The sequence below is a fragment of the Halictus rubicundus genome, chromosome 6 (assembly GCF_050948215.1).
Source record: "Halictus rubicundus isolate RS-2024b chromosome 6, iyHalRubi1_principal, whole genome shotgun sequence".
NCBI classification, from domain to species: domain Eukaryota; kingdom Metazoa; phylum Arthropoda; class Insecta; order Hymenoptera; family Halictidae; genus Halictus; species Halictus rubicundus.
Window position 1 is genome coordinate 15361864 of NC_135154.1, and position 15542 is coordinate 15377405.

General features: G+C 43.7%; 1 long non-coding RNA gene across 1 annotated transcript in view; it reads left to right on the forward strand.

Annotated features, from left to right (window-relative positions):
- Window positions 1-15542, forward strand: part of LOC143354931 (uncharacterized) — a 123702-nt gene that overhangs the window by 19425 nt on the left and 88735 nt on the right. The window contains exon 2 of the long non-coding RNA XR_013082420.1: window positions 1802-1860. This is a non-coding gene — a long non-coding RNA (uncharacterized LOC143354931). The remainder of the gene's footprint in view (window positions 1-1801; window positions 1861-15542) is intronic.

Sequence of the window (15542 nt, forward strand, 5' to 3'; positions counted from 1 at the left end):
CTCTTCAAAAGAGAGTCGAAATATTAGAAGATCAGACTAGATAGAAAATGTCAAAAAAACATCGTTTCTCTTACTTCAAACAATTTCATACAATTATTTATAATAGTTTATACTTTCAAGATCATTACTAAAAATATTGGTAAAACACATATACGTTCGCAGATTGTTCTAAGCTAAGGGAGGAAACTCTTTTTGGTGATAAATATTGATTTTCTCAAATAGAAGGGCACAACTATTTAATTTGAAATTTTACAGAGATCTTTACTATACTTTTATCGAGACATACAAAATTTTCTAGTTCAGTTTGCTTATAAATACAGCCTGTAACAATTGTCTACTTAGGAATTTCTTTAACAATTTGAATAGTACGTTTAAAATCTTTTAGTCTTTCTACTGTTTCAAATTACGGCTACTCAGTTTTGTCATAACTGCATAAAATCCGCAGTTTGCTCACGAGTCAATTTATTAAAAATGCTTCACTTTGAAGTCTTCTGACAGGGCAGTAAAGATCGTTTCCGTATCACAGCTAACAATAAGCGCGACGCGTCCGCACGCATGACGTGCGTGAGTATGCACGTATTGACACTCGTGCGGTGTGCGGTAACGTGCGATCCGTCAACACACACATGCGTGGACGGTTCGTTGGTGGATTTCGCTATCGGGGTTGGCGCGGGTTCTAGTGCGTGGATGTGTTTGTTGTCTACACGCGGGGGTGTATAAGAGACACAGGAGGATCGGGGGTAGGTAGTGGCGGAAAGGAACGCAGCCGACGCGGTGCCGCACGTAGACGTATACTAATTAAAGGACACGATTGTCTGGCCCGTTGTGCGAAGACATGCTAATTACATTTTTCGAAGGATAAGTCTCTCTTTTCGCTCCATAGACTTGGCCATGAATGAAGCGCGAATCTCGCGCCCGCTTTCTTTTCCTCGAATGAAAAGGATTTCTCTCTGTTCCTCTCTCTTTTCTGAATCGACGTGCACCTACCGAGCTCGTACAGAGTCCGACCCCACCTTGCTTCGCCATTGTGTCGCCAACGCACGTGAGACGGTCTCTTTAAAAGAAACGAGAGGAAAAAAACTACTCGTTCTGCTCCTTCTGCTTCCGGTTTAAGTGTCGCGACAGTCAGACGCGATCTCGCTGTAATAGTTGATCGAAGAAAATTTTTAAATCGCGTTTCAATCGATGATCGTCACGAGCATGTCTTGCACAAATAAGGTGCAAGAGGAACATTATTTTCTTCAAGGTTTGAGTAGTTTCAAAGTGGCCTAAAGATTGTAAGAAATTTGAGAGATCATTGGAAATAATCCGTATTTGCGAATCAGATGCGATCTCGTCGAACGGCTGATCTAAAAGTTGAAGATCCGAAAATTTTAAATCGTGTTTTAATTAGTCGTACCGAGGCGATCGGCTCGATTTTATCGGATCATTGTGCGCCGATCGACCGGCCGTTTGTTATAATGTTACGCAAATATTTGCAGAATCCGGTGAAGGATACGCGGTACTGCGTGTGCAATGTACAGACAGCACAATGACCGGTGACGAAAGTGGCTCGATTTGATAGAAATTACTTGAAATTGATTAAAATTACCGTGCACGACCGGTTAAATTTGATTTATGCGCCGACGAGAAAATCGGAATTATTATGAACACCGGTGCGGACGCTCTTGACTTTGTTGGTAGCGTGTTGGTTAACGTTCCGCGGATTTTGAATCGCACCGCGAGAATAGAGCATGCTGTTTGCGAAACTATACCAGAAAGACTAGGCGTGTTCTTCTAAACGGTTTCCTCTGTTTTGTAGATTAACGAATGACGCCATAGCTGACAGTCGGTCGGTGCGCAAATAACGGGACACAAAAGGTAAGTCGAAGATCAATCGTTGTGTAGAATTGTTTGTTGTCTACGGACACGTACCTTGATTATTGTCTGGAAAATATTGATCAAATGTTTGTACATTAGTACAGGAAAAACATGAAGATTCAAATTGAAATTTTAAGAAAAATTCTTTGTTAATGAGCGTACTTGTAATTCATCGAAATGTTGAATGCAGGAAGCAATTTTGAAAATATATTTCTATTACAATTATAGTTGTAAAGGTTGTCTAAATTATTATAAAAAATATTTCTTTTATTAGTTGTAGAATTGTTAATATGTACAATTAAAATTACGAAGTAGAAGCTTACCAAAACTATGTCAAGTAGAAATTTCGTGTATCAATTGCAAGAAGCGGGAGCTAAATACAAATGTCTTCTTTAATAGTTTTATTAAGTTGTAAACGGTATGTTGATAGCTTTAAATTCTTTGAATTTTCTGTTTTAAATTGCACTTTCATATTTTTGACATTGTTGGGACGAATAGTAGTTCGCTACGCTCCCGCAGGAGCGCGTCCTTGTACCGGCACGCATTTATGCTTAGACTTGCGTGTTGTTTTTGGCATTACGTGCGAAGCACGATGAAGACATAATCTATCGGGAAAGTATATATAAATTCTTGTTCACTCATTTCATCTTTCCATCCTCGGTGCACAATAGACATAAATGCATAAAATCCGCAGTCTGCTCATAACAATATCAAGGTGCGTTTCCTTTTCGTTGTTAGTATAAATGTAAGCTGTTAATACTCATATTCCAATGACAGTTTGTACAGTAATATTTTTCAATAACACTTGTTGGATTAAAACCAGCTGATTACTGTACGAGCCCAGTATATTAAACTGTGATGAACGATCTAGTTTTCTAAGAAAGATACGTTCAATGTTCAGAAACGCGCAACTGCACTTGTACGTGCACCAGAAAGTAGCAATTCGACAAAGAATTTAAAAAGTTTGCGGTGAACCAAGAAAAGGTTAAGAAACTATGAACCGGTAAGAAACATAGGTTTCTTAGATCGGATAGACCGTGTCAGACAATCATCTTGATCGATTCAAGACAGATGAGACGTCAGCGGCGTCCCCAGGTTCCTTGCCCCCCGTTCCTCTGGCTCCCCTCTGGCAAAGGTCTGATTCGACCAGTGCACTTTAATTCTTCCCCGGCTCTCCGCCGTTCTTTTTTGACTTTTGTACATCACCGGCAGGATTATGCGAGCAAAGAGCCGAGGTCTTTCCATGACGCGAGCGAATGCTTAGAATTTAAAATGCATTTCATATCGTTATGCTCTCCCCTTCTCTGGCTCGTGGGCTCTTCTTTTGCGGGGCACCGTCTCTCTCTTCTTCGAAGCGGAGGCGCGTGGTCCGTCTCCCTTTTTCTCCCTTTTCCTCTGGCAAACCCCTTCTCGCCCCTCTTTGCCCACCCCCTTTCGGCCCGTGTTCCTCGTCCGCGCCCGCGAGTCTCTCTCTCTCTCTCTGTCTCTCTGTCTCGCTTCTCTTTCCAAGAATCAGTCCTCCTGCCCACTCGTTCAACAGACGGCATATATGTCTTTATGAACGGTATGTGGAGTAGACAAGTGCATTAAAACCTCGGGCGTTAGTTCAAGCTTCAAGAGGAAGGAGGATGACTGGGTTGTAGGAGGGTAGGTAGATGGAGGGCTCAGGAGGACATACAAAGGAATGCAAAGTAAGAACCACGACCTCCGCCAACCCCGTTCTCGCGGCTAGCCCCTCCATTCCGCGGCTTCATCCGGCCTCATCCTCCGGCAGCCTTGCTCTCCTCCACCTCCTACGTCGTCGTCTCCACCTCCTCCTTCATCGTATCGCGTCCTCCTCCGCCTCCACCGGAGGTTACAGCGCATTATCATACAAGGCGGACCTCTCCTCGTCTTCCCTTAATTGTTTTCCACCCTGTTCTCCCCTGTTCCTCGATCTCCCTCCTATCTCCCTCCCGGTAACCCTCCGGTCCCTGCACCCATCCTCTTCTCATCAGGTCCTTCCCCCAACCGGTTCCGCTGCCGATCAGCCAACGAAACAACCAAACCAAGCGGAAGGAGTGTTTCCCTTTGCCTCGAGTAGACACTCGTCGCGATTCTACGAGTGGTCACTCGTCAGCCACCGAATTCTACGCGATCATCCTCGCCCGAGATCGGCTGGCATCAAAGGTAGAACGGTTTTGCGCCCGAGCCGTGAAACCTGCCACCACACCTACAAATCGGGATCTGGGGGAGGGGGGTGATACCCACCCCTTCGTTCCCCGGGAATAAGAATCGGTTTTTGCGAGTTTTAACGCGCTCTCGCTCTCGAGAACAGGATTCTTTTGAGGCTCCCTCTGATTAAAGGAGGAGCAAGGTGTCGGGGGGATCTTTGTGCTTCAATTATCGGACGGGCTCCTCGTTTGCGCGAAGGTGTCGCCGTTCGCGGCACGGCATCGCTCGTTTGCCTACTTAATGCGAGACACCGAATACATTAAAGTCAACCATGGTCTCTCGGCGAAGGCGAGCCCCGTCAGTCTTTGTGCACCAGCCGCGATTTCCCTTCGCGAAACCCGTCGACATCGCGGATTTATATTTCGACAGGCTCGCGGCCGGGTCGCGCGCGTTTTTCGGCAACGTTCCGTTGCTAGGTGACCGGCGACGCCGCTGTCTGCGATTGAAATTCATTTATACGACTTTCTGAACGCTCCGATGAACAATGGTTTATGCACAGTGAAAAATGTTTGCAGCCCGCTCCGATAAAATGTGATTTAATGGCGCGACGGATCTTTGTAACTATGTTGGAACACGGTTTTCGGGATGTAGATTAAAGCTGTGCGCGATTTTTCTGTGTTAAATGTCTTGTCTGTAATTACGGAATCTTTAGTTCTTCCCTGTTCTAGGATGTCCGGTTGAAATTTAGTTTCTTTTTCTTTTTTACGGAAATGTTCGAGCAGAAGAGAATTTTTCAGTGCTCGGTAATTTTGTATGTTTTCGAAAAAAGTTAGATTGTTCTATATATTGTATTAAATTGGTGATTTTCAGTTGCAATTCCGATTTTATAAAACGGCCAACGCACATTAAGCTCAGTTTTAACAACGATATGTTTATCTACAAAAGAATATTGAATTTGAGCAGAAAAGAATCCCTGGAAGAACAAATGTAATTATTACACAGTAATTTTATATTGTCATCCAAGAAAGTTTGTACATTATATACGTATCCAGCATAAAGCATAAAGCTCACTTCCTCAGTAAAATAATTCTTTATAAAATGTAGTGAATTTACTCTTCACGGCAAAGTTTCAAGCTTGGAACTCGGTGTAGGCAATCATGTTTCTTATCAGTTATATTGATTAAATTTACGAGGCATATGGCACTGGTTCTTCCCATGATGGAACTCCCGTTCCCCGATTAGTCACAGCAAGTTTCCAGAAACGAAGGATTAGCGTAACAACTTCGCATCACACATCGACATCTGCTTAAGATGAAACGGTTCACCCTCGATTGACCTCGGCGTAGGTAACATTTCTCAAACTCTCGTTAAGAGTTTCCTCCTGGAGATTCACAGATCGACAGTCCTTCCAAAACTCGATTACGTTGCTCCAATACTGGCCCTAATTAATTCTCATTATCTCGCAAGCTTCAGTCGCAGATTGAAAAACTGTTACACCAAATGCAAGCCTCGTTCCTAACAAAGAGCTTGTTGAAAAGATATTACAAAGACTGTATCAATTTTTTAATTATTTTCTAATTTTATTATCGCAGACTGTGGATCATTCTGCAATAAATTCCACGAAACAGAAGGCACATAAAAATGTATTTGTTTAGTGGTACTTTCACTGATCTTTTAAATGTTACACTTCTGTCATAATTGCATAAAATCTACAGTCTACTCGCGATCTTGATACCAGCTCTTTGCTGTAGATACTGTAGTGTTTTAAGTACAGAACTGAATAGTAATGTGACGCTGAATATATTATCCGGTGCAACACGCGTAATTCGTACACGAAATACTTGCTGTATGCACGGTTGATTAGACAATATTTGCGTAGATGTAACGCGACTTGACGTTCGATTGAAAAATCTCATGACCCCGGCCGGCCGAGGCAAATTGAAATGGAAGTTGAACGAGGTTAATGAAATAATTAATTTATATACGCGGCCGCAACGAAGTGGTTGCGCGAATTTCAAACACGCGTGTTGTACATACACGCGCGCTTTGAACAGCGAGAATCCGCTGCGCGAGCGACTTCACAAACACTTTCTTTTATCGAATTTACAAGCGGCCGCGCACACCGCCGGCCCGGTGTAACACAATTACAAAGCCATAACATACTAATTCGTTTAATTCCAAATTATCACCCCTGATTTTACGCGTTGTTGAGCGACGTTAACGCAGCGCTCGCGGTAAAAGCGATTTACGTCGATTATGCATATGAGCCACGGAAACCGTCACAAATTTTATTACGAAGAGCCAAACAGGTAGCGATCGTCGAGAGCCCTCGACGAAATGGCGGGAACCGTTAGTTCGTCCCTCGATAGGTTACCAAAATCGCCGACTCAACGGGAGGATGCACCGAACGATGCGCAATAGTTGCAGGGTCATTATTTTCCCGTATTTTCATTATCGAAGTGTACCTACATTCTTTATTTTACATTAAAACAATGCGGTCTAGTCTCCACAACTTTCACTTGTACTTGCAGGTGTCAAACAAATTTTCGAATTGCTCGGAGTCTTCTTTAATTGATGGTAAAACTGAGGAAAGAATGCTGCTACATGAAATTATTTTATGTCTGCTTTGGAACACTTTGTATACGTATTCTGCAGTTTTACGTTTTAGGAAGTGTAGAAATAAAAACTATGATTTAATCCATCTTTATCTTATTGTCACAATAATGACACAATGAAGTACCTAATCGAACTCTGTTACCTAATTTCTACTTTTATTTCTTGGATGGTAATAATAAAATGCAATAGTCCTTGTTTTATACGTATTGTTACATATTGTCCTATTTAAATCTAGTTGACGAAGCGATATGAAACAAAATTCTTTTAAAACACGTAGAGAGAACCGAGGCAAATTATGGTATATGAGTAATACAGACGTAAATACGCAGATGACATAAGTTGTACCGGATCAGTTGTCGCTATTGGTCGCGAATTTCGCAATTCCCACCAAAAACTGAATGCAACTGTTGAAACGGTACGCGACCTTGATATCTTAATACATAGATTTTCACTTCTATTGTTACCCGGTGCGAAATGTATCGTAAAACAACGAGGTAAATGAATACCTGTGACGTGGCGCCCATTTTGTATCGTTCAACGGGTCGACAGGGTTAACGTTTTTCTCCCTTTCCGCCACGTCCAAAAAGTGACAGTGCTATTCCAAACAATTATTGACAAATGCGGTGCAACCGAAAGAATCGAATCGGGATATTAAATCGAAACGAGTTTCTAACGAACTATTTGCATTCTAATTCAATCATAAACTGTTTAAACTTTTTCGAAACATATAGATCAACCACGCGTTGCTTTCACGTTGCGAAAACAGCGAATACCATTTCCAAACTTGTACTTTTATACAAATTTCTTTTCTCATAAATTATTTTATAAAAATTTCGTTTATATTCCATGCAAATCCGCAGTCTATTTATAAAATGGTTTGAGTTCAGAAGAAATCGAACAATTTTCAACACAAGTATTATTGTTAACGTAAAGAATCATCAACAATCATTATTGAAAAAAATTTTCTAACTATCCTGTGACAATATATTCATTCATATTTATATTATTAGCGTGAAAACATTGAATGTACATACGATAGCTTGACTTAATAGGAATGAATTGAGGATGTAGCGACGAGTCATTCGTAGGACTTAAATACTAACGAACTTGTCAACTGATGCAAGCGAGTTCACAAAAATAAACTGAAGAAAAATGGGGGGCCGATCTTGTTTCGCTCAGAGTTCCCACGCGGCAGCGACAAGATCCGGCCTTCGAGCACCAGTGAAACGTGTAACACGAGATTGCGCAACGCGGGATCGCGAAACCTGGATTCCGTTGGAAATCACGTAACAGACTGAATCTTAGTAATTTCCTCTCGCGAGCGAGTGAATCGTCGGTGTTCGGAGACCGGGCGACACCGGAAGCGCGAAGGGACCGTCGATCCATGGATCGCTGGTGAACCCGGTGCTAGGTGGGGCTCTGTCGGTGTATCGCGATTGCCCGAGGAACGTGGAACAAAACGGCGAAGCCCAGAGGAAGGCGTGTGTAAGTGCGTCGAATCGGTGGAAACGAAGGCGAGCCAATGCACGCTGAATGGCCGTCGAGAATGGCGAACGACAATGGACGATCGGCGCGTTCTTCCGGAGCGATCGTCGTTTTCCGCGCGGCTGTATCCTACATCGTACACATCCTCCGCGTTCGACGCCCATTGCCACGAACGGGGCCGGATCTTCGCTCTCTTGGGCCCTCATAGAGTCGATTGGACCCCGTCCCGGTCGTCCTCTATGCCCGCCAATCGCGACTTTCGAACACGCTTCGCATAAAGAACCCCGGGATAATTGCGGCCACGGCCCCGCGCGCTCGCACGCAATCCGCAATCGCAATCGGCTTCGCAATCTGCTTGCCAGATATAGCCGCCGCGTTCTTTTCGAGATGCCTCGGCGACGAGGCTGGCATCGATTTCCCTATCGCCAACCCTATCTCCTATTCGCGTTCACTCTATATATGCACGTATACCCGCAACCAGCGGCGTTACCTCCAGCCGGACACTTGACGAAGCATTATTCCCAAAGATGAGATATCGGCTATTTGATCAATCATTTGGAGGACGGTGATTCGGCTAATGGCTATTTTCCTCCGCATTGATTGCCGATAGGGGCCTCCTCCGACGGCAATAAATACGATACTGATAGAAAGTTGATTGGCAACCGGGGGATGTTACTTCGTTACCATTGTAATTAATTAAGACGCTTGTACCCGCTGTAGAATCGACGATCGATCCGGATATTGAATAGCAATGTAGAATTCCGATGTGGAGTTTCTGTGCCGGACAAAGGACGGATGCAAATGATGTAACAGTCATCCATTTCAGGAGGATTCGCTGATGTTCTTCTGTTGTTCGGTCCTTTGACGTTTCGATTTTACGTGGTAGTCGCACTCTTTGTGGATTACACTGTCTCAGACCTCTGCGTTCGCGACGAGAAATTTATACAAACTTTTGTGGGGAAAATACAAATTTTCTTGGCTGCATCTATGCTCCAATACATTGCAAATGATTACTAAACTCTATTAAGTCTTTTATTTTACAATTTTGTAAGACATTTCTTGGAATTTCATTTGGTCCGAGAATAAACAATAATAAATAAGCGTGTTAATTTTGAGGTATACATTTAATATTCAATTAGTTATCTATGCAGTAATCTTAACAGTCATAAACTGTTTCAAAAGAAAAGAAGACATTATTCTTGTTTGTTGTTTTATCACGGTCACGTTTCCATCCTCGGAAGTCCACAAAGGGACAGCAGAATTGTGCATGAAAAGAATTGTAGCTATTTTTCCATCGATTAGTTTTGGCATATATAACATTCGGGTGGCCTGAAAGCGCAGGTCGAAGTAAGATTGCAGGCAATAAATTGTAAAACCGGAGTGCTTAGGTCATGATGCAATGAATGCCGAACACAGATTATATCCATGGATGGAGAGCCTATTTACCTAGAAACCGAGGGTGTGTTTAGGAGGAAGGGAGCGGAGAATTTCATTGATACGAGGGTGAAGCACGTCCACAGTTACTTACACACAATACAACCTCCTATACGTGACGCGTGTGTGTTGCGGTCGTAGGTTTATGAGTCGTCACAATGAGACGTACCAAGATAACTCTGTGTCCAATGTCTTCAACATTCGATCGTAATTACTCATCTCCGAAACGCAGATAACTGGCCTGTTTCAACGGGAAATTAATTGCTGGATGAAGATGGACATGCTTCATGAGTCATAGTCTTCATTGTGGCATAAAAGACACGTCCTGTCCCGTACATTCCGAAACTTTATCAGCGTTCCATACATTTTTTCGTAACTTGGTCTATTCAAATTTCATTTTTTGTTTGACAAATCTTGTTCACCTTTGGGTTTGAAACTTCATCATGCTTTCATAAATTCATTTGTAATTCGACCGTTTTTAAGATGGAACGCATTTGCTTGTGTAAAATGTTTCAGTATTGCACCATTCGAATATAATTACGATGTTCAATAATCATTGAGCTGTATCAAGTAGACATTTACAAGCACATTTGGCTCTGTGATACACAAAATAAAAAATATCTTTCGATCTTCAAACTACTTTCAGCATGCTCAAACCCCGAAGCAAATGATTTTCCATTGGACGTCGATCTTCGAGTAAATACTTGAAACTTGAAAGACATCACGAACACTTACGGTTTTAAATGATGGCTTGTCAACACATAATACATTTAAAATTTAACTTCAACGAAACCTGACGCGTTCGAGATTCGAATAGAGCCTCGGGGAAAAAGAGTTGTCGAGAAGAATATCGCCGTACCGGTTCTTGCGACGTATCGCCGCTATCGCCCGGCGATATTTCCGGTTCCTGCTCAAGAAGTGTGCTGCCGAAGATAATTTATTATCGCTCCGGTATCGGACTTTCTGTCCCTTTTCTCCGGTGTTGTAGAAACGAACGAACGAACGACAGAAGACGGGCGTGTTGATGCTGGGTAGCGGCCGGCGAGGGAAGGAGAAGAGGCAAGATAATTAGAGAGGGAGGGTAATCCTGAATCAGCGTCATCGAGCGAGCGAAACGTATCCTCCTCGTCGAGTGAGCCAACCGGATGCACATTGTGCGCCGTTCTTGCGCGTTCTCTCGTCATCGTATAAAGACAACCAGCTCTCGCGTTGAGACGCGTCGACGGAGAAAACCCAATGTCAACGTCGCCTCGTTTATCGACCAGTCGCACGCGCCTGTCGTGTTTTCTTTTCGCTCATGTAACCGCGGAAAAGCGCGCGCCGCAACGCTACGGCCTCATAGGCGAGCGGTATAGATCGCTGAATAGATCCCCGGCTGCGTGAACAAGCCGTTCGATCGAAAACCTGTCCAATTGCCGGTGATACTTTCCCCGATCCATCAGCGTCCTTACCGGAGAACGCGAACCGTCACCTCGCGATTTCTCTCAGAAAATTTTCCCGATCTTTTTCAGAAGATTTTCCCGATTTTTTTGAACAGTCGAAACAATTAACTTATCCTTACAATTAGAAGACTCGAGCCTGGGTGATTTCCGATTCCGAGATTGATCAGTGCTAAAGAGGGGACAGGCGCAATATTCTGAATTGTCGATCCCCGATTTTTTAAAAACACTTTGCAAGTTTGTGGAAGGGACAAAAATTATATTTGTTCTTCTTCTTCCGTTGAAGACTCGAGCCTGCACCATTTCTCTCTGATCGTGCTGAAGAGTAACAATATTCGTAGGCTCTTCGAATGTTTTTATAGTTTTGTATTTTACCTATTACTATAAATGCATAAAATCTAGATATTATTAAGGGAGCGGTTCGCAGTATATTAACGATCACAATTTTTAAAATTTCTTCCAGTAAAATTATGAAAAATCTCCGGTACACAATGTATTTAATATTGTATGCAACTTTAAAACCATTATACACATAAATATAAATATTCTACTTACATTTCCAAACTTTAGAATCACCAGTCCAAGAAAAAATGCGCTTCGTGCTTACCAGCTTCATCACAATCGGAGGCTATCAATTCGCGGTAGGTTCCTTATCGGAAATCCATGGCGGAAGAAGCAATAATCAGAAAATCAGCGGATAACGAAATAAAGTCTGTCATTCGATTAGAGCAGCGGGATGAACGAAGACGAGGAGCGGCTAAATAAAACAATAAATGAAAGGATAAGCGGATCTCGATCGGCAGGGATGAAAGAAGCTTTGGTTAATGAGAAACAGAGTTAAGCATCTCGGTGCTGCAATCGAAGGGGGCATTCATCGGACAATCGCGAACAAAACGATGCAATTTCTGAAAGTCTTGAAATTCTGAAGTGTAGCGCTCGGACGTACAGTCAAGAAAGATAATCTATAGAATACGAAGGAATTTTTTTGGTTGAAGTGGGTTCGGGTTCGCGGGGAGGGGGTGGGGGTGGGTTCCCGACTGCATCGGCCGTTGCAGGAGAAAGATCCGGAGCATCGAACGGTCGAACCATCGAGCTCGTCTCATGACTCGCTGTATAAAACAATATTGATTGGAAGTACAATGCGGGAGGAATTATGGGGTGGATGGGTCGAGGGAGTGGAGGGTGGACCACGGTGCATTGTGCTCGCTGCGTCCGGTCAAACTTTTCATCATCCCTCGCAGCCTCTCTCTTCCTGCATTTCTCTCTTTTTCCGTCCGCGCGCACCGGCCGCCCTATTCCTTTCTTGTTGCCCTTTCGCTCTCCCTTTGCCGCTCCTTTTTTCTCTCCTTCCCCCCGGCCGCCAATAATTATTGCAGTTCGTCTCGATTTCGATGGCCGCCCGATGACCACCGCGCCTCGTTCTTCAAATTTCTCCTGCCTTTTCCCCCCCATCGTCCCGCGATCAGCGCGCTACAGATTGCACACCTAAACGCGCGAGACACCGCCGAAATCGAAAAGCTTCCCCCGAAACACGTCCGAGACCTCGAGAATATTTTCTCGATTTTTTTCCATACATTTCTCGCTGGGTTATAGCTCTGTCTGAAAGTTTGGAACTCTTAGGAGTTCGGCAGGATTCGTATTATTAACATTTCATGGATTTAATGCATTCACAAAAGAAATCAGGAGATAAGAATCATTTGGTTCTTGTGTCCTGCAGTCAATGCGGACCATTTTTATTTTGCAGATAGGGTGTCTAGTAATGAAATCATGTTGCAACGCGAAGTTCTGAATTTATGCAAGTGTCTCGAACAATTCGATTCACGGTACGCATCGATTCTATCGAATCCAATTTACAGTCCTGAAATGTGGAGTTACATCGAGTCTGGCCCGTATCTCTCGAAGCAAGACGATCCAGCTCGGATATTCGGGAGATCTGACGAGCCCTCGAACGATAGCCGCGGTAACAAGTCTGAAGGAGCGAAGTTGGTCATAACACACGTGTATCATTACATGCTCGGCCCGGGAGTTTTCCGGAGTTCCGACTTTTCCGGTAGCGAGAGGCGAGAGACGAGGCGGAAGCACACCTTGCCGCCGATTCCTCCGACTTTGCGCTCATACGTGGAACCGTTGGGGGGGTGTATCGGGGAAGCGCGAAGCAATCGAGGCTCATAGAAAGAGCCTTTCTCGTTTTCTGTGTACCCTTCGAGTCCACTTCGTCTACCTGACGGAGAAGTATCGCGGGCCAGGCCGCCTAGAGTTATCGTGTAGCTACACGATACTTGCCCGTTCTCCGGGTTGAAAGCTATTTTCCCCTGCGCCGGAGAATGTAGACGCGGGTTTAGGTTCTGCCACTTTTCAAAGTGAGTTCCTCGAACCTCGCGATTCGAACGAGCACGAGACGCGGTCCTCTGCCCTTTTCTCTGTTTCTCTCGCGTATCGCCCCGGCACCTCATCGTGCTGTTGACACTCCTCTGTCATTCTCTCTCTCTCGTTCCCTCTCATTTTCTCTTGTGGAACTACCCCCCCCCCCCCCGATTTCTTTCTCTTCGTCGCCTTCAGACTTTGTGTCCATGATACCCAGTGCCGATCGCATCGGCCATCGTCGTTTAATAAAGCCGCAATAAAGGCGCTGCCTGAGAGGATCCATCTGATCTGCGGAGCGTAATTGCGAATAATCCAAGTGTACACAACGCGTGTGTTTGCTGGTATCTAAAGAATGCGCGTGTGTGGGTGGGAGAAACGTATGCGTCGTGTCGCTGAGCCGAGCCTTTGTCGGCTGCTCGGTGATATTAGTTTTCAAAGTTCCCGTATACCGTCCGAGGGACCGAACGGCCCCGGAGTTTTAAATATTACCAAAGTTGTGTAACACTTGATTTCGATGAATAATTGGTTTTCCCGGGGAGCCAGCCCCCGGCAGAGGGGCGCGGACACGCTGCGAACACCGGCACCGGATTTTCCGACTGAGGAATTGAAATTTCCTGTAATAAATCGAGTTACATAGTTTCTCGATCTTGAAAAATTGATTTTACAAACCAGCCTGAAGTTTCATTCATTGCCAAATCTATATACCGACGCGGTGGTTCTGTACGTTGTTGATTAACATGGGAACCATTGCAGGTAGACACCAAGCACGTCGAAATTGTCCTTTGGTATCGACCATCATTAAAATCAATTATTAGAAGAAGAAACGAATACTTATTTCGCATAAAAATCTGCAGTTATATTATAGATTAAATGGCTGGTACATTTCCTTCTATTCGAATGAAAAATTGAAAACGAGAATTCGAGATCTTTTTGTGGCAGCTCTATGTTCACCGGATTGAAAATCAAAATTGTACACAACCTAAATCGATTTCTTCCCCGGGAGGAGTATAGCACCGGCTTCTCCCCCATTGTAAAGTGCGGAAGTGACAATCGAAGCCCGTCTTCGTCACCCCATCGACGGTAGTTACGCGAAACCGGGAGGGATCGGAAGAACGACCGGTCCTTCGATCCGTGTCGAGATTGTTTTGTGAGCGATTCGATGTTCGGGGAAGAATAGTGGACATTCTTGCCAGCCGTGTACAGTTTGGTAATTTATTTCTTGCCGGATCTCCTGACCACAGGATGCCTGACGAGGGTGGCCCGGAGATTCATTTCCGAAGTGTGTGCTCTACTCCCTTCGCCCCCCCCCCCGTGCCTCCAACTATTTCCGAATTAATTAAACTATCGAGGCGACCGAGTGTGCGATTGAATCGTTAATTAGCGACCGCCCTACCGTCTACCACTCCCTTCGAGAATTAAGGCAACCGGCGTGTCCTGGCCTTTATTTACACTTGCCCTATCGATAAATCCTATGTCTTGCACATTCTTCCCTCATTTCTTCGAATTTATAATATTAGTTGAAATTTACAAATCGTAACGATGTTTAATACGTTTTTGGGCAGATCGGAAGCTTTTAGAAATTTTCGCTTTACTGCTTTCTTTATCACTTTTAGCTAACTGTTACATTCAGCTGTTTGCCAAGAGACTTTAAAGGTCCTGTTCGTGTACTAATATGCTTGCACATGTGTTTGTATATTCATTTTTTTCTATAATAGTATTAGTAAAGAACTGATTTTTGAAATGGTAAATGTTCACGATTAATTGCTGATTAAATTTAAAGGGAGACTAGAATTGATTGTCTGATAACTAGGACTATGGATCTTAATGCAAAATAACATAGAAGATTCTTTCTTGCTTTGCCAATTTTAATAGAATTAAAATAATACAAACCCTGAAATTCTATTAACCTTTCGATTGTTTTATAAACTGTGCACCAGCTCGGTCTTTCCATAAGATCATAAAATCCTCAGATTATAATCAATATTTGCCTGAAAGGAACATCTACGATTATTACAATAGAGAGTACTCACTTACTAATTGATTACTTCTAAGGTTGCGAGAAACGTTTCTCAATGCATTCGTTCAGCAATGATTTTATCAAGATCCTATAGAGAGTCCGCGGTTTAGGGCCGACAAAACGTCGACAATCTTTACGACTGCAGCCGGCGATTCTATTATTCGTCGATAACG